General features: G+C 32.8%; 1 long non-coding RNA gene across 5 annotated transcripts; it reads left to right on the plus strand.

The window, feature by feature from the left end:
- Positions 1-270: 270 nt before the first annotated feature.
- On the plus strand, positions 271-16,081 carry LOC111098627. Of its 5 annotated transcripts, XR_005369047.1 has the most exons (6): positions 271-358; positions 511-579; positions 3,769-3,878; positions 10,798-10,959; positions 14,368-14,478; positions 14,637-14,843. It is a non-coding gene; the product is annotated as an uncharacterized LOC111098627 (long non-coding RNA). The 5 variants fall into 5 exon arrangements; XR_005369043.1 differs by having other exon boundaries at positions 282-612; XR_005369044.1 differs by having other exon boundaries at positions 282-579.
- Positions 16,082-19,191: the final 3,110 nt, after the last annotated feature.

Here is a 19,191-nt window from a genome sequence, read left to right on the forward strand (position 1 = left end):
TTTTGTCTGACTGAACAATACTTGCAGGTACCACTTTTGCTCTTTCTAAGGTCTTAACAAAGGATTTTGTAGTCATACTACCAGCTTCATTTTTTAGACCATACTATTGTATTAATTATACATTGCTTAATAACAAATCACCCAAAAATTCAGTTACTTAAAACAAGCATTTATCTTCTCATGAAGTTTCAGAAAATCAGAATCCTAGGGGTTGCTTTGATGGGTGGATCTGTTCAGATTGTCTTATGAGATTACAGTTAAACTGTCAATTGGGTAGCAGCTGTCTAAGAGTTGAAGGATCCACATCCAGGCTCACGACCATGGAAGGAGGCAGAGGCTTTAATTTCCTGCTTTTTTTGTAGGCCTCTTCATGCAGCGGACTCCTCCTCCCAAAATGAATGACAGAGAGAGAGAGAGAGAGAGAGAGAGAGAGAGAAAATAAGATCCCACACATCCTCTTATGGTCTAGTCTTAGAGTCAGCAACCATTAATTCTGTTTCATTTTATTAGTTAGAAGGGAGTCTCTAAATCCAGCCAACACTCAACACAAGGGCATGGATATCAGGAGTCATCTTGAAGGTGGATTATCACAATACATTTCATCAGTTTTGGGTAATTCTTGGGCAGTACTATCTCAAGTTTTACTTTTGCTCATTATTACCTTTATCTTTTCATGCAAATTCAAATACACATATCTTTCCATCCTTTCCCTTTTCTCTTTTTTCATCTTCTTCTCTTGCTTTGCTTCAATCTCTATTAATGTTACTGATGTGTATTCTAATTTCAATTTGTTTTCCTTCTGCCGTGTTAAACCTACCTGTTGTAACATTAGTGTGAACTATTGCATTTTTTAGTTTGAGGATTAACCTTTTGCTATTTTTATTTATTCCTGGGTTTTGTGAAATTCTTAATTTTTAAATTTTCTTTTAATAAACATGCTAATCCTTGGGATTTAAAAAATTAAATATCTGTTTTTTTCTACTTGTCCATTTTTAAAATTTTTGACATTTTAATTTTGTTTCCTTATATGATGTATAAGTTTTACTTTATATGCTGAACATTGTATATGAAAAATAAAAAAGTCTGCATGAGGGTATCTTCCCCCAGAAGGAATTTATTTTTCTTCTAGTAAATAAAGCATGGGCATATCACCTGCCCAGGTAATGCTGGTAATTTTCCAATTTGCCTTTTTCCTAGCAGATATCACTTCTAAGGCTGAAGTGAAAGTTTGGCATATTTACTCAGCCCCCTCATACTTGAAAGCTTCTAAACTCCAATTTTCATCAACCCAGTATGATAAAGTTGCTAAAATCTTTGGTTTCTCTTTCTCTGCACCTTGACCCATAGAGTTAAAACTTTGTGTTGTTGTTGTTAAACCTTGGTGTCAATTTTTGTCTCTTCAGCCCAAAGAGATTGCTACAAACTCTAGACCACTGCTGTATGTTTTTGCTCTTTGCCTCTGAACATTCAGTAAATAATCAAATGTCAAGCCTGGGAATGAGAGGAAAGTTAGCATCCACATCAATATATTTCTTTTCCTTCAGAATCTTTATTTTCCAAATACTGCTTACTGTGTTTAAAATACGATGCCTTCAAACACTGTTTTTATATTTTAACCATATTTTATAGTTAAGTTAGCTGGAGATTTACTCTCAAGTTATTTCATCTTTGCCAGAACAGAAGTCATTTCAAGTTTGTACAACAAATATGCATATTTAATACACAGATATATGGTTTTAGTTTTTTCCCTAACCTATAATCAATTCTTAAAAATGTTATGAGTGTAGAAGGCTGGGTATGGCTATGGTTCTCTAAAATATACTGGGAGCTAGATGATACATGTATTAATTGGAGACAGCATCATGATACAGTCTGGATAAGGATAGAAGAAATTTTTTTCTGGTGTTAGAAATGAGTTCTTTTGATACTTGCCATATCAGTTGACTTCAAGTCCAAGCTCCGGAAGCAGTATAATAAGGCCACAAAATAGCAGATTAAATTCTGTTACCTTAAAGAAGATTTTGCTTAGAACTACCAAAACCCAGAGGAAAAAAAATATATTTCATTGGGATTAATGGATTATGTCTATTGAATGCAAAAAGTTAAAACTACATTATATCTACTGTTGTGAACACTCCAGCCAAGAGAGGCTGTGATTATATTTATAGATTCTTGCTTTGAACTGCATATAACTTTCTCAAACGTCTCTTTGGCAGTGAAACTTTCTGTGATTTCCTAAAAATAATCTTTTTTTCGGGTTCGACTTTTTTCAGTAGAAAAGTTTATACCATTTTATATTTCTTATATATCCAAAAACTAATGTGATAATATAATAGTGCTTAAAGAATAAGGGTAGAATGTGTCAGAAAATGGCAGCTGTCCTTTAAGAAAATATTACAATATTTAAATTTTTTACACTGCAGATCCCATTTTCTATTGCAATAATTATAATGCCAACTCATCTTTTTAAGATTAATGATTAGATTTAAAATTTATTATCACACTTAACTGAAACTCTAGTCTCTTTCCACAAAACTCCAAAAAAATCTAAATATTTTAACATGTCCTACAAAGCCATATGACCTGAATTGCCATTATGCAACATCATGAATTATCAACTTTTTCCACCTCATCTTCTACCTCTCCATATCGCTTACCTTTACTTAACCACTGGACCAATACTGTCCCTTCAAATTGTCAACTGATACTCGCCTGAAGGACTTTGTCCTTATTCTCTTAAATTGAAGTACTCTTCTTACATTTTAGATTTTTATATGACTTTTTCCTTTGTTTCTCTTAAGGTTTTCCTCAGTTTTTATATTTTCAGTTGCCTTCCTTTGTCATCCTAACCAAATAGCACTGCCATCTCTGCCTCGCCAGTTTTTATCCCCATTCCCAGATTACTTTCTTTGAATAACTTTGAATATTATATATTTGTTGTTTTACTTGACAGTGTTTGTTTCACCCACTAAAGTATAGGTTTCATAAAAAAAATTGTATTATAAATATTAGTGCCTAAAAGAAGAATAAGTAGTGGATATTCATTATTGACTAAAGGACTCCCAGCTCCCTCATTCACACATATAAGTAGAAAAAGACAAGACATAACTAGTAAAACAATATTATTTATAGAATTAATCATCTAAGAAAGATTTCATGTTTCTATTGGTTGTGTGTCCATAACTTATTTGAGAAACAAGCTGATACTTTGATCCCATCTTTAGAGATGTTTATAATCTCTGGATGGGGAATCATAGCATTTGGATCCTAGTTATGGACTATAGTTTATAGGTAGGTATATGTTCCCTGGAGGGTGAGAGATATGGGTTCAATTCCCAGGTTTGACTTTTATGACTTCAGTGCTATTGGGTAAATTGCTCTCAGTACCTCAGTTTCTCATCTGTATAATCAAAATTATGATAGTTATACTTCATTAAATTAGATAAACTGTGTATGTGGCCTGAAACAGAATGGCTAAACCATAAAATGTACTTATTATTTTTACTATCAGTTTTGTTTCATGAGATATAGTCTATGAGTGACCACGTAAGTCTCAGAAGCTCACTTTCTCATTTTCAAAGTAGAGCATTAACAAAATTTTCAAATATTTTCTTCTTTGGTGGTAGAGCATAGTTAGTAGTTGCTCTCACCATTTAAAGTCTCCCAACACTGAAAAACAATTATTAAGAGTTCTCTTTTCCAAAGTAAGTAAACAATCTCAAGTCTTTAACCCTCAGGGCTAACATTTTTCATTTTATTCTGAGTCAGACCCTGGCCTCATGAAGAGGACAAGAGCTGGTTCTGCTGTTATTGATGAATACAATCAAACACACAATTCCCAAATTACTATGTCTTCTTTGCCTTGTGGATGGGCTAAGGTAAATACGGGCAGACTAGTCTTTAATTTGTTTTATTTAACCATGGTTCATGGAGTCATCAAAATTGACATCTCTCTTTTTTTTAAGATTTTATTTATTTATTCATTAGACACACACACACACAGAGACAGAGAGAGACACAGAGAGAGAGAGAGAGGCAGAGACACAAGCAGAGAAAGAAGCAGGCTCCATGCAGGGAGTCTGACGTGGGACTCGATCCTGGGTCTCCAGGATCACGCACTGGGCTGAAGGCGGCACTAAACAGCTGAGCCACCTGGGCTGCCCCTTGTCATCTCTTTTGAATTTTCATCATATTCTCTGGCCGAGGTCAGATTACATTTATAATTATATGAGTTTGGAGGTTTTCAAGTACATTTAAAGAAAAAAAAATATACCTCAACTAGTTTAAAAAAGGATTTTATTGGCTTACTTACCTTAAAAAGTTCAGAAGTAAACAATATTAGACCCTCTAGGACTTCATGTCTGTAGCTTCACTGAGCTTATAATGGTGTCAATTTTTACACTAGAATTCTAGATTCTCCTATTAGGATAGAAACATCACTAAAGCATGTTCAGACCATACATTTTTACATTTCCCAATCCAGGATAAAATAGAACGTATCTCTTGCTATCTCTTCAGATCTTGGAGATTACTTATTTCCATTGAGTTGAATCAATTTTTATTGGCTAGGGACGTTTGTTTCAGGCAATCAACCCCACTCAAGCCCTGTAGCCAAGAAAGGGAAGATAAAAAAATGTTGATGGAGGAAAGAGAATTGGAACTTAAGAGGCAATCAACAAATGTCTACCACCCTCTTAAGATAGACAGAAAGCCTATCTGGTAAATACCACCAAGAATGCACCTGCAGTCAAAGTTAGGATTATTAAATTATTAAATTTCTGCAGCAAGGAAAAGCACTTTCAATGGGGAACAATGGCCAGATAAATAAAAAGGATGGGCTTTTAATAGGGCTTGTTTGTACCTAATAACTGTTTCCTTTTTTAAAGATTATTTATTATTTATTTATTCATGAGAGACACAGAGAGAGAGAGAGGCAAGTACATAGGCAGAGGGAGAAGCAGGCTCCATGCAGGAAGCCCAACATGGGACTCGATCCCAGGACTCCAGGATCATGCCCTGGGCTGAAGGCGGCACTAAACCGCCGAGCCACCTGGGCTGCTCCTAACAGCTGTTTCTAAGGAGCAATTAGAGAAACATGAAACAGCTCTGAATTGTTTATCACTGTAGTCTTATCCAGGAGGCAGGAGAAACAAAGCAGAGCTAAGGAAGTCACTGGTAAGGAAATAATTGCTCAAATTATGTGGCCTTGCCCACATCTACTTGGAAATATTCTTTTAGAATATTAAAATTCTGTATAGTCTGATTACCAACAGCACTAATAGTAAGACTTTGGGTTCTGTTTCTTCAGCAACTACAAAGTTAAGATAAGTGAGGAATGCTGTGAAAATAATAATTTAAAAAAAAATCAAGAAAGTGAACCTCCAAAATTACTTTTATCTGAAAAACTGAGGTTGGAAATTGAGGCTACTTCAGTAGGTCAAAGTGACCCCAATTGTTCAGATCCTTTGAGCAAAGGCAAATGTTCCATTGTTGCTGATTCAATTTTTAACAGTACTGTTTCTCACAGCTGAGTGTTTTAATCAAGATTTCTTACCACCTTGACTTTGAAGTTAATTAATAAAATATATCTTTATATATGCAAAATAAATAACTACACTCCTCTTTTAAAGGGATTTTTAGTGAAGTTTCCATTTCACAGAAAAATTGAGGGAAGATGTAGAGATTCCCCATCTACTTTCTGCCCACACATGCACAGCCCCCCTCAATATCAACATCTCCCAATTAGAGTGTCAGTTGTTACAATTGGTCTATCTACACTGACACATCATAATCATTTCAAGTCTATAGTTTCCATGAAATTTCGCTCTTGGTGTTGTACATTGTATGTGTTTGGACAAACGTGTAATAATATGTATCTACCATTATAGTATTATACAGAATATTTTAACTGCTCTAAATACCCCTGTGTTTTGACTATTCACCCCTATTACTACTCCCAATTCCTGGGAACCACGGATCACTGACAATGAAAACACTGTCATTCTAGTTTTACTTTTTATATAATGTCATATAGTTGGAATTACAAAGTATGCAGCTTTTTCAGATTGGTTTCTTTTGATTAGTAACATGCATGCAAAGTTTCTCCATGACTTTTCATGGCCGATAACCCATTTCTCTTTAGCAATGAATACTATTCTGTGGTCTGGATGTACCACAATTTATCCATTCACCTGCTAAAGGACATCTTAGTTGTTCCTACGTTTTAGCAATGACAAATAAAGCTGCTGTAAACATTCATGTGCAAACTTTTGTGTAGACCTAAATTATCAGTTCTTTTGGGTCAATACCACAGAGCTCAATTGCTGGATCATATGGTTAGAGTGTGTCTAACTTCATTTAAAAAAAAAAAAAAAAAAAAAAAAAAAAACACATTAAATTGTCTTCCCAACTGGTGGTATCATTTTGTATGCCTGTTAAAAGTGAATGAGTTACAGTTGCTCCACGTCCTCACCAGCATTTAGTGTTGTCAGTTTCAGATTTTGGCTATTAGAATAGATGTGTAGTGGCATTTTGTTGTTGTTTTAGTTTTCATTGTCTTGATGAGAAATTATTCTATGTATCTTTTCATATACTTATTTGCCATCTGTACATATTTGGTGAATCATTTGTTAAGGTCTTTGGCTCATTTTCTAATTGGATTTTTTGTTTCTTATTGTTGAATTTTAATAGTTCTTTGTATATTTTGGGTAACAGTCCTTTATCTGGTGTGTCTTTTGACTGAGGCTGAGGCTCATATTCTCATTGTCTTGACACTGTCTTTCACAGAGCAGAAGTTTTTAATTTTAATGAAGTTCAGCTTTTCAATTGTTTCTTTCATGGGTCGTGCCTTTTTTTGTTGCATCTAAAAAATCATCACTATACACAAACTTATCTAGGTTTTTTTGTCATATTTTAGGAGTTTTTAATAGTGTGATTCTTGTCTCACAAAATGAGTTAGGAATTGTTCCCCTGCTTCTATTCTCTGAAAGACATTATAGAGAATTGGTATAATTTCTTTCTTAAATGTTTAGTAGAATTCACCAGTGACCCTATGTGGGCCTGATGCTATTTGTTTTGGGAAGTTATTAATTATTGACTCAATTTCTTCAATAGACATAGGCCTGTTCAGATGACCTATTCTGTGAATTTTGGCAGCTTGTGTAGTTCAAGGGATTGGTCTATTTCATCTAGGTTACCAAATTTGTTGTGTAGAGCTGCTCATATAACTGCTACATTTTTAATCTACAATTTTATTTTAATTTTTAATCAGATAAAAACTACTAACATTATTAAATGAGTATGATCATTTCTATAATAAGCAAGATTAAAGAGTCATGCCAGAAAATAACCAATCAAATAAACAAATGACATTCTCTAACTTATTGTTGAGTATATATCCTGTAAAATACTCATGAAAGCTCTTAAATTAACTTTGTAAATATCTGTGGTAAAAAAAGGGGTTTTCCATTTTTTGTTCTGTTTTCTTTCCTTTTGTTTTATTTATTTTTGTTTGTTTGCCATAGATTCTTACATCTAAAAATTAACATTAGTGAGTTTTTATTCTGTCCCAATAATTTTTCAGATAAGAGATGAGAAATGCATATTGGTAAGGTAACTTGCTCATGTTCACAAACTAATTAGTGCCAGAGTTAGGAGTAGAAGAGAAATATGGAGCTCTTTTTACCACAGTGCACTCTTATCAGCTAAGTGGCAGCAGTTAGGAAAGATCTATGCAGGAAGGTGCATGCCATATTGGCTCTAGTTATAAGAACTTGCTGGACAGAAATTCCTTCCCTTAAATAATCAATCATTTTCTTCCATGAGTTTACTATCTGTGTGCCATTCATCTGGACAGTATAATTATTGGTGAAATCATTTCAACTGCCATTGGAAAACTCGCTCTTATTATGATTTTAGTAGGAAAATTTTACCTATAGCTTTTGCCATCTAATAATTCTTAAACTTTCTTGGTATGGACTAGAATGTGGGAGCTTATCTAATTTAGGGCCTTGAAAATTCTATAGTATTTGAATTGTAGGGAATAATCTTTGGGAAATCAGGAAAGTTGAGAAGTCAATTTTACTGCAGAGGGTTGAGCTCTCTCTATATGGATAATGTATATATAAATTAAATAGCTACATGCATCATAGGATTATTTTCATTTTTTGTAATATATTTTAGTAATATCACTATTGAATTGTAAAGCATTGCATTTTGAATAAGTCACATTAGTTGTCATAGTGACAATTCAGAATTGAATAAAGAGTTGATCCTTAGCATCTGACACTCTTCCTAGAAATATTCATGGTCTTATATGTTAAGGTTGATTCTTCTGCCTGAGACTGTCATTTTTTAAAAGTGATTGGTGAACATATCTGTCTTTCTTTGATAGGTAACATGAAGGTTTTAGGACTTCAAAGAAGTTTTATTTTCTAAAATAAAGAAATTGTCATAGTCCATAGTTTTTTGCTTTGCCTTTTTTATTTACCCTGGCTGTTTTTCTAAAAAACTAATTTTTATCTTTTTTTCAAGAAGTCTATGATGTAATGAAAATCAATATTCTCTTTATCCATAGATGTGAGACTCAATATCAAACACGCATAAGAATGTATATTAGCTTATATTTAGAAAATTAATACATGTTATTTATTTTAGCCCACTTGTATTTATTGATGACTGCTATGCTAACACCCTTTCCCTTTCTCCCAATCACCCTAAGTATACCATTGATATTTTGTGAAAAACTTCAAGAATTCATTCAAGAATATATTGTTTGATAATTACAGATATTCATTAAAAGACATTCTCCTTGTTCGGGGGACTGAAGGCTGGCCTTACACAAAACAGAAGTAGGGCATAGTTGGGACAACTTTATTCACATGAAAACAACAGTGTGGCAATTTCCTGTAAAAGTGCTTTGCCTTAATTGGCATTTATAACCTGACCCTGAAAACAGACAAGTATGAGATAATGTTCCATATAAGAGCAGATGACTGGAACAGAAAAAAAAAAAAAAAAAAAAAAAAAAAGATTTCTGCCATCAAGAAAGAAAAGCTAGTGGGCTATCTTCTTAACTAGGATGATTTGGAAAATAAAATCTCATTATGTATATAGAAAGGAAAAGGAAGATATTTGCCTTCCCAGCTGGAACTGACTCTTCACTCTGTCTAGCTCTTTTCAAACCATTTACTTTCACTTCTTCAACAGACACTTTTGAGCATCCTTTGTGTCAGGCAGTATTCTAGACTCTAGAGTCATATAATAGCAATTAATTAGAGCAAACCAAGTCCTTGACTTTAGGGAGCTTACTTTCTTTTCTTTTTTTTTTTTAAAGATTTTATTTATTTATTCATGAGACACAGAAAAAGAGAGAGGGAGAGAGAGGCAGAGACACAGGCAGAGGGAGAAGCAGGCTCCATGCAGGGAGCCCAATGTGGGACTCGATCCCAGGACTTCAGGATCACGCCCTGGGCCGAAGCCAGATGCTTAACCGCTGAGCCACCCGGGTTGCCCAGGAGCTTACTTTCTAGTGAGGAGAGAAAGACATACACAAATAAGGAAATAAATAAATACGTAACATCCCAAATAAAATAAAATAGAAATTGGGAGTTGGAGATATTGATTCAACATGTATTTATTTGTAACTTTTGTGTGCAAATGTAATTTTACTTCTTAGAAATGCAAAGAGAGGGCACCTGGGTGGCTCAGTTGGTTGAGCATCTGCCTTAGGCTCAGGTAGTGATCTAGGAGTCCCGGGATAGGGCACTGTATCCCAGCATCCGGCTCCCTTGCTCAGTGGGGAGTCTGCTTCTCCTCTCCTTCTGTCTGCCATTCCCCCTGCTTGTTCTCTCTCTCTCTCTTGCTCTCAAATAAATAAATAAATTCTTAAAAAAAGAAAAGAAATGCAAAGAGAAGTGTTCCACCCTTGGGAGTTCACAATGGGAAACAGATAAATAAACAGGTAAAATTAAAAAAAAAAGTAGGAGAGCAAAAATGCAATAATGAAACATTACATTCTGCCTCCATATTTTTTACCTAGGATTATAGTGATTGGGAAGATGGTGTTAGAGTAAACCTGTTAAAGAAACTTGTAATTAGAAGAACTATGAGTTTTCTATAGAGCAGCATGGTCCAACAGAAATATAACATGAGCCAGAAACAAAAGCCACATATGCAGTTTTAAATTTTGTAGTTACCTGATATAAAGTGAAATGAATTTTAATAAAATATTTAATTCAATATGTTCAAAATATAACTTCAACATTTAATTACTATAACATTATTAATGAAATTTATACTCTCTTTTCCAAACCAAGTCTTCAAAATCTACTATGTATTTCCATTTAAGCATAACTCATTTTGGACTAATAATATGACAATTGCTCAATAGCTCATTGCTACCATATTATACAGCACATCTAGAGATGATTTCCTCTCAGTTTACCCCTCCTGTCCTCTGCGGTTATTATTTTGGAAATAAATACATATAGAGATTTTAACAAAGTCAGAGTATTGACTTTCTAGCTTGTTTTTATTACTGCAGCTGGCAATATGAGGGGCTTTTCTGCTTACTATGTTAAACATTTGGGTAATATCTCCAATAAGTTACAAAGAAGTAGGCATTTTTATGTGGAGAAAAATGGAGCTATATTTGAATAAAATAAATTTAATTTCTGAGAGTATTTTTTCTCTGCTAAATCACTATGAAATTGTTATTTTAAGAGGCAACGAAAGCTTGGTTTTGTTTATTTCACTATTTCACTTTTTTTTTTTTTTTTTTGGTCCTGTAACAATGAGAATATGAAGGTCAAGCTCAAGTGTTTCGAGATATTCTGAAATTGTAAAGCACAATGTAAAAGACAAGAAACTGTATTTCTCCTGGTTCCTCATTGAATTACATAGTGACTAAGAACTGCCAACTTGCTGACTATATATATTTTTAAGTCCAAAAGGCAAAAGGTGAGTATTCACCATTGACCTGCTTGTCAAAAACAGTGAACAATTTTTCTAGATGCTGACAGCTTATATGATTTTTTTACATGCTTTGTCCTTACAGCCTTCTCTCTCAGGTGTTTTCTATCTGTGCCTTTCTAGACCATTCATTCAGATGATAGCTGAATTTACATACTCAGTAATCTATAAGAAGATTTAATTTAGTTAATCTGGGACTGATTTACAGCCTATAATCTTGAAAGTGTTAGATGTCATAATACAGTATCAATAAACTACAACATGTAAAAAAAAACTATCTAGTTTAATATTATATTTATGGGTTATTAGGCATTCTGACCCTCTACATAAATATGAAAAGACTAATGCTGAAATATCCTCTAAATCTAAGTACATTATTCTTATAGGATTAAAATTAGAAAGTTATTATTCCATATACATAATTTGATCAGAAAGTGGGGAAAAAAGTATATTCTTCTTCACTACAGTAACTTATGGCTAGCTTCTATTTTTAACTGTGTCTAACTGAATAATTTAGTTCGTAGTAAAATAAAGAAATATTCATGCTATTATACTGTACCCCTGTCTTTGTTTCAGGTCAACTGATATTGAAGCATTGATCTTTTCTAGGCTGTAGTTTTCTCCTCATTCATAAAATTTGAGGACACTGCTATGTTCACCCAGTAAATAAACTGAAAATGCAGCCATCATATATAGATAACAGAATGCATCATGAAATCTTTAACTTTTCTTTTCATTGATTTATGTTGGTGGTAGAGGGTGGTGGTGGATATTCAAATCTCTCAAAGGATTTTAACATTCCTGAATATATTTACTTCTATTCGTATCATATTGGTGTGGTTTACTCAAATTATTTTTTTTAATTTTTTTATTTATTTATGATAGTGACACAGAGAGAGAGAGAGAGGCAGAGACACAGGCAGAGGGAGAAGCAGGCTCCATGCACCGGGAGCCCGATGTGGGATTTGATCCTGGGTCTCCAGGATCACGCCCTGGGCCAAAGGGCAGGCGCTAAACCGCTGTGCCACCCAGGGACCCTACTCAAATTATTAACTTAGAAAAAAATCTGCCAGTTACTCTAGATTTCTTCATTTCTTGGCATAAAATACAAAATGTTAAAGATTTTATTAAAGACAATTTTATTTTATTTATTTTTTAAAGAATTTATTTATTCATGAGAGACACAGAGAGAGAGAGAGAGAGAGGCAGAGACACAGGCAGAGGCAGAAGCAGGTTCCATGCAGGGAGCCCGACATGGGACTCGATCCCAGGACTCCAGGATTACACCCTGGGCCAAAGACAGGCACTAAACTGCCAAGCCACCCAGGGATCCCCCACAATTTTATTTTTTAAGACATTATTTTAAGCTCAGGGGTGACCAACTGAGTTTACTAATGAGATATTTTAAGACTGATTATCAAGTTACTGAACATATCTGTAAATGTCATTTTATTTGTTTCCTGAGACTAAAGATTTGTGACTTAAATCTTTTTTTGGTAGTAGAATCCACAGGTATTTACAATGTCAATATTTGTCCTTTCTGTTTTATTTGCTGTAGCATGCTATTAAAAACTATGTGCAGACTTTTAAAATTTCATTAGACATTTGTAGTTACTCCTTACAAAATTTTTACAAGATAAGGAAAGAATCACTTACAAATAAACAAACAAGCAAACAAACAAACAGACAAGATAAAGTGTCAGCTCTAGAAATCCCAAATGATCTATTTAACATTTAGGGACTATCACAATGGGCCATGTTGATTTATCAGAGATCCAGTGTAGGTAGAGACCAGAGTGCTGAGTAGCCTTCCCTCACACAGTCTCATTTTATCCTGTTGCTGCTGGATGGGAGTTGGGACTCAGCTCCTCACCAGGTCCTGCTGGTACCAGGGCAGGGTACATGAAGTGCTGACTAGCCCACCTCTTTACTACCTTACTAAGTGTAGTTGGCAGTTCAGCTCCCTTGCTAGACTTCCACGAAAGTACCCTGGTAGGTGAATAATAACACCATCCGTTTCTGCTGGGCAGAGATTGAAGACCAGCTCTCTGTTTAGATTCATTGACATTTTCCTGACAGTAGAATTAGAGCATCGCCTCTTTATGCCTAGTAGGAGATGGGGGATCAATATCTGTGGTGGGCTAATTCTAAAATCATCACCCAAGATGTTTCTCCTTAATACCAATGATGATAAATATGGAGACCCTCTTGCCCATGATTATGCTGAGTTCATATCAAAATGGGTTTTGCAGATATAGTTAAGGTTGCTAACCAGTCAACATTGAGTTACTCAGAGGGAATCATCTAGGTGGGTTTAATTTATTTACATTAGCCTATTAAAAGCAGAGGTATTTCTCTAGCTAGTAGCAGAATGGGAAGCCAGAAATATGCAAAAAAAAAAAAAAAAAAGGTTCTGTACAACTTAACTGACTTTAAAAATGGAAGGCCAAAAAAAAAAAAAAAAAAAAAAGGAAGGCCATGTGTGAGTACTACATAGCAGCCTTTAGGAGCTAAAAGCAACCCTTAACTAGCAGCCAGTAATAATTAAAAATAGGATGAAGGTGGTTGATTATATGAATAGGAGGCTCAGAGATTTTTCTGCGATAAGATTATGAAGCTCTCTGATTTTGTTTCTTGAGTGGCATCCCTTGGCCACTACCCAACCACTTGCAATATATGAATATCAGGATGCTGATTTTAATGATTGCCTAAGAATGGCCTAGGTTATTGAATCTTTACTAGAAACTAGAGTAATCCAAAAGTCCTGAGTTATTTATTAGTGTAATTTGAAAATAATCACGATTTATTTGCTCTAATTAAATATCTTGATAACAGAATGTGAATGAAAAGAATCACACATAAGAATAATCTGTGGACATTTATCTGGTTTTATAGTGGTTATAGAGAATAGGGCTTTGAATAACTTGATTTATTTCATCACTGAATCAACATATTTTTATATAATTTGTCATTGGAAAACTCTGTTATTGTACAGATTGTTTTAGATATGAGCCTTTATTATTAAGAGTCAGTAATGGGGTGAAAGAGCAAATGCAAAAGAAAGCTTTCCCAGATTTTCCTATATCCATATCTTTGATGATGGGGGCAGTCACCAGTTGTATTAAGAGTACATGGATTTGGAAAAGGAGAGGGACTTCCTACTAAAGGATTCTTGAAGAAGTTGATTTCATGGAAATACAACTAATGCCCATAGGAACAGTTAGGATATCAGAGCGGCTTATTCAGTTTTAAAATCTATTATGGTATAAAAATGAAATACAGACTTCAGTGGAAGAAGCAATAATTTCCTGAATGTTAAAGGAAAACCCTTAATAGCTACATAAAACTAGAAGTAAACTTTGTTTACAAATGCAGCAATATTGTTCTCAATTTCAGTATCGAAATCAATCAAGACTGAAAAGCTAAAGTGTCACTGACGAGCTATTCCCTCATGATTCCTTTTTACTCAAATCACATTGGAGCCTGAGTTGTGTTCAGTGATAGAAGGTAACATTTGCTGAGTGTACTGAGTGACATTTGCAATATGCCCTTATTGAAATCCCAAATAGTATTTATAAAGAAAGTTTCAATCAAAAACATTTTCAACCCATTTACTGATACAAACTATATAATCTTCATTACTTTCCCTGTTTCCTATTATATAGCTTCTTCTAAACTGACTATCACGAAAGGAAGAAAATAATATTTTTTACATAGCAAGAACACAAGATTTCAAGGTGATTTCTACATTGGTGAATATGTATTGTCAGTTAGATTTGCTGTAAACATTTCTGAAATGAATTCAAGACTGCTTTTCAGTATCAGATGAAAAAGCATATGTAAGAATAGAGATTCTATATCTATGTTACTGATGAGGCTTTATTTCCTCCGTAGGTATATTACAAATAAAAAAAGTAAACCTAATAATGAGGCTGAAAAAAATGTTTCCTGAGCACCTACAAAATTCATTATGAGCCTATCATTTCCTTTTCAACGTTAGATGTTTGTATATTGTCACCAAACTTTCAAGTGAAGGCTTTCAAAATACAGGAGAATAAAGGGTGGGGAAATGGAAGTATGTATTGAATATGATGATGTACAACTATATACTTTTCACGATAAGTTCAATTTTTTTTACGTGAAATGGCTGTATTTTTTCTAAGCACAAAGTAAAGAAGAATTGCATAATCATGATATATTTAAAACTATCTTAAAATGAAGATTTTGGGATATAAAGTATATACATTTAAAGTATTAATACATCTTTTAAATTAGTGGAGATTATATTAATGTCTTATTCAGTACTTGTATTAGATGGCTAGCCATTTGAAAAGTAAAATGAAGCTGGATTGAAAAAATAAGTTGGGCTGAATCAAAATTTTAAAGAAAAAAGGCAACTACTAGATAATCATTCAGATTGTGGAAACAAATACACATATTCCAAAAAGAGAGCCTTATACTGAAATAAAATCATCACGAAAATTCTAGAAGATAAACTAAAAAATTTAGTACTGTGAATAAAAGACAGAAAATGCCAATTTTTATTATGAAAGGAACATCAATAAATCATCAGTAAAAAGGAACACCCCAAATAAAATGAGAGCAAAAAAAATGAACTACAAAACAAATGATTAATTTCACTTATAATAAAGTTAAAATAGAGTTTAAAAAGTACATGTCTATTTGTCTATCCACTTATCTATATTTCTTTATATCAGAATATATGTTCACATTCTACCAAAAAATATGAAACGGAGTTTTTTCTTCATTTCAACAATAGTGTTAATTATATGTGTCTGTCTTATATTGTTGGCAGGGAGAAAGAAAGCCTCTATCTTTTACTGTTGGTGGAATGTGAACTGAGTTGCTACATCATTTTGGAGGATGTTTTATTAATTGCTAAGCATTATATGTTCTTTGCCACACTCTCATCCTTAGAAATTAATATCACAAACACATTCACATCAATGGGACAATATAGGCTTCCATATAGAAGAGTTTAAATTTATTGCATCATGGTTTGTGCTTTTTCTCTTCAGTAGATTAATAAATGAAGTATGACCTACTCATATGACTGTATCTTTTTGTGTCAACAACAAAAAACTGAAAAATGGATGTTTACAATTTAATGTAAAGCAAATTAAAACATTGTAAAATATTAAGTGTATTACTATTTTTAATGTAATGAAATATACAATAATAATATGATTTATTATCATACAAACATATAAAACGAATTAATCTTGTTTAGTTATTTATTTCATAACTATTTTGAGAACCTACTTGGTGCAATCACAAGGTTCTTTTTCTTTTTTATTATATTATGCAATCACATGATTTTTAATTACTGTGTAATAGTTGGTATGCAAATAGTCAATATACATATATTTATATAGTGAAAAAAAATACAGTAAAATGAATACCCATCAGTCTACAATCTAACTTAACTGGAACTTTGCCAATAGCATTGCATTATCTTCTGTGCTTCTCCAAATTACCATCCAAAGCTTCCTTTTATTTTTACTTTTATCCCAGTTTGTGTTTATCAATCTTTTCTTTTTCATTTTAATGGTTCTTGAAGTACACATTCATACAGAAAACAATAAAGATTAAATGATCAGTTTCATGAATTTTCACACACACACACACACACACAAAACAAACAAAATAAAGCAAAACATTAAAAAAAAATAACACCTAGATGGAGAAACAGAACCTTACTAGTATCTAAGAAGCTTCTCATTCCCCTCCTTTCAGTCAAATCTTTCTTTGAAAGGTAATCATTAGCCTATCCTCTTACATCCTGAATTATTCTTACCTGTATTTGAACTTTATATAAACAGAAGCATTTCATAAACAGCATTTTGTTTCTTTGTTCAATATAATGTTCCAAGATTTATCTGTGTTGTTCAATAAGGCAATCATTCATTTATTCTCATTGTTTGATAGTATTCCATTATTCCATAATATGAATATGCAGAATTTTACATACATATTATACTTTAGCTATTACATATAGTTAAAATTAACATTTATAAATAAATAAATAAATAAATAAATAAATAAATAAATAAATATATATATATATACATACACACATAAATACATTTTTTGGTATATAACTTAAGTAGAATTACTGGGTCAAAAATATAACTTATCCCATTTTTTTTTCGGATAGTATCAAATAGTTATTCAAAGTAGATACACCAATTTACACTTCCACCTTCATTGTGAGAGTTCTAGATAATTCATATACTCACCATCACTTGATGTTATTACTGCAGTAGATTAGATTAATAAAGATACATTATTTCCCTCACTTCAATGAATAGACCATAAATTCCTGCCATTAGATTCTAGTCCTGGCCATATGTATTGCTTTGGTCAATGAAATATTAGTTTTACAATGTGAGTACAGTAATGAGAAATAATTGCCTGGTTGGGTTGCTCTCTTGTGCTTCAGTAATTCACACAAGAAATATATATCCAAGTTAATCATGTGGATCCTAGGAGAAGGATGAAAGACATGAGGAGCAGAGCAGAGCTACTCAATGGAACCTATCTTAGACTAGCTGGCCTATAGCTGGCCTGAAACCTGAACTAATGCTCACTGTTGTATGATGCTGATATTATATGGTTATTTCTTACATAGTATTATTATGACCATAGTTAACTAATACAGTTAAGTATTCTTCTGGATGACAAGTGGTATCATTCTGTGTGTGTATATTGTGTATGTTGTTTGGTTTGCATTGCCTTAATAACTAATGAAGTTCAATACATTCTCTAATGCTTATTATTCATTGGAAATTATGTTTTATGAAGTATTTAAGGATTTATTTATTAAGTATTTATTGAAGTATTCAAGTATTTTCATCATTTTTCTGAGTTGTCTGCATTTTGTAGGACAGTTTTGCATATTATCTGTTTATAGACATATGCACAGATAATATATAGATCATATATTATGTAATATATATTACATATGAGTGCTTTATGTATATACAGATACATGTATGTGTGTGTGGTATAAATGATAGATTTATTTATATATTGACAATGAATCATTTGTTATATATTTATATTTCATATATTTTCCCACCCTGGGGATTACCTTTTCACTTATTAATTGCTATTTTTTGATAGACATCTGTTAGTTATAATGTCAATTTATTAGTTTTTTCTCATTTATAGTTAGTACTTTTTGCATTTAAAAAAATATTTTTATACTCTATGAAGATAACATGTTATATCTAAAAATATATTTAAATGTAAATGTATTTACGTGTATTTAAATGTAAATAAATGACCCATGTAGAGCATTCATTATGTATGCTGTGGGTTAAGGTGACAAGTTTCATTTTTCTCCACGTGGATTTTCATTGTGAATGGCCCCTGCCTGCTTTTTTCCATATTGGAAACCTACACTTTCATCACTGCACTTCCATGTCACTCTTTACAAAAATAAGTTTATATAGAGATACATATCTTGTATGGCTGTTTTAAGTCTCTTTAGCCTTTTCTGCTGATTACCACCAACTCTGAACAAAATACGAACAAAATACAAAAAGTAACTACCTGAGATCTTAGAATTATGTTTTTATGATAAAAGTAAACATAAAGTCAGGTTGTAGAGGAAAGAAAAATTTGGAGTAATTGAGTGCATTAGGAGAATGAAGGTGAAATAAAAATGGATTTTGAGATGAATGAGAAAATAAGAGCACTTGCCACCAGCAAACTTACTCTACAAGAAATGTTAAAGATAGTTCTTCAGGCTGAAGGAAAATGATACGAGAGAGAATCTTGGATCTTTAGGAGTGAAGAAAGACCAGAAATAATAAATAATCCAGCTATGTATAGTAGAATATTTTTGTTTTAATTTCTTTAAAATAAGGATACAAGTTGACAGCAAATAATATAACATTTCCTGTGGGGCTTTCAACGTGTTATATATAATAGATTTAACAACTGTAAGATCAAGCTTAGTGAGGGTATAAATAGACATATGGTGGCAGACTTCCTACATTTTGTTGAAGTAGTGCAACATTAACTCTTAGACTGGATATTTGAATATGTATATTTTAATTTCTAGAGTAACAAAAATTATGCAAAGTGATATGGCTACAAAAGTCAACAGATACATTAAATGTAAGGATCAACTTATCCAAAAGGAGGGATAAATGGTAAAATGGAACAACCAAAATTAGAGGGGACAAACAG

The sequence above is a fragment of the Canis lupus genome, chromosome 13 (assembly GCF_011100685.1).
Source record: "Canis lupus familiaris isolate Mischka breed German Shepherd chromosome 13, alternate assembly UU_Cfam_GSD_1.0, whole genome shotgun sequence".
Lineage (NCBI taxonomy): Eukaryota > Metazoa > Chordata > Mammalia > Carnivora > Canidae > Canis > Canis lupus.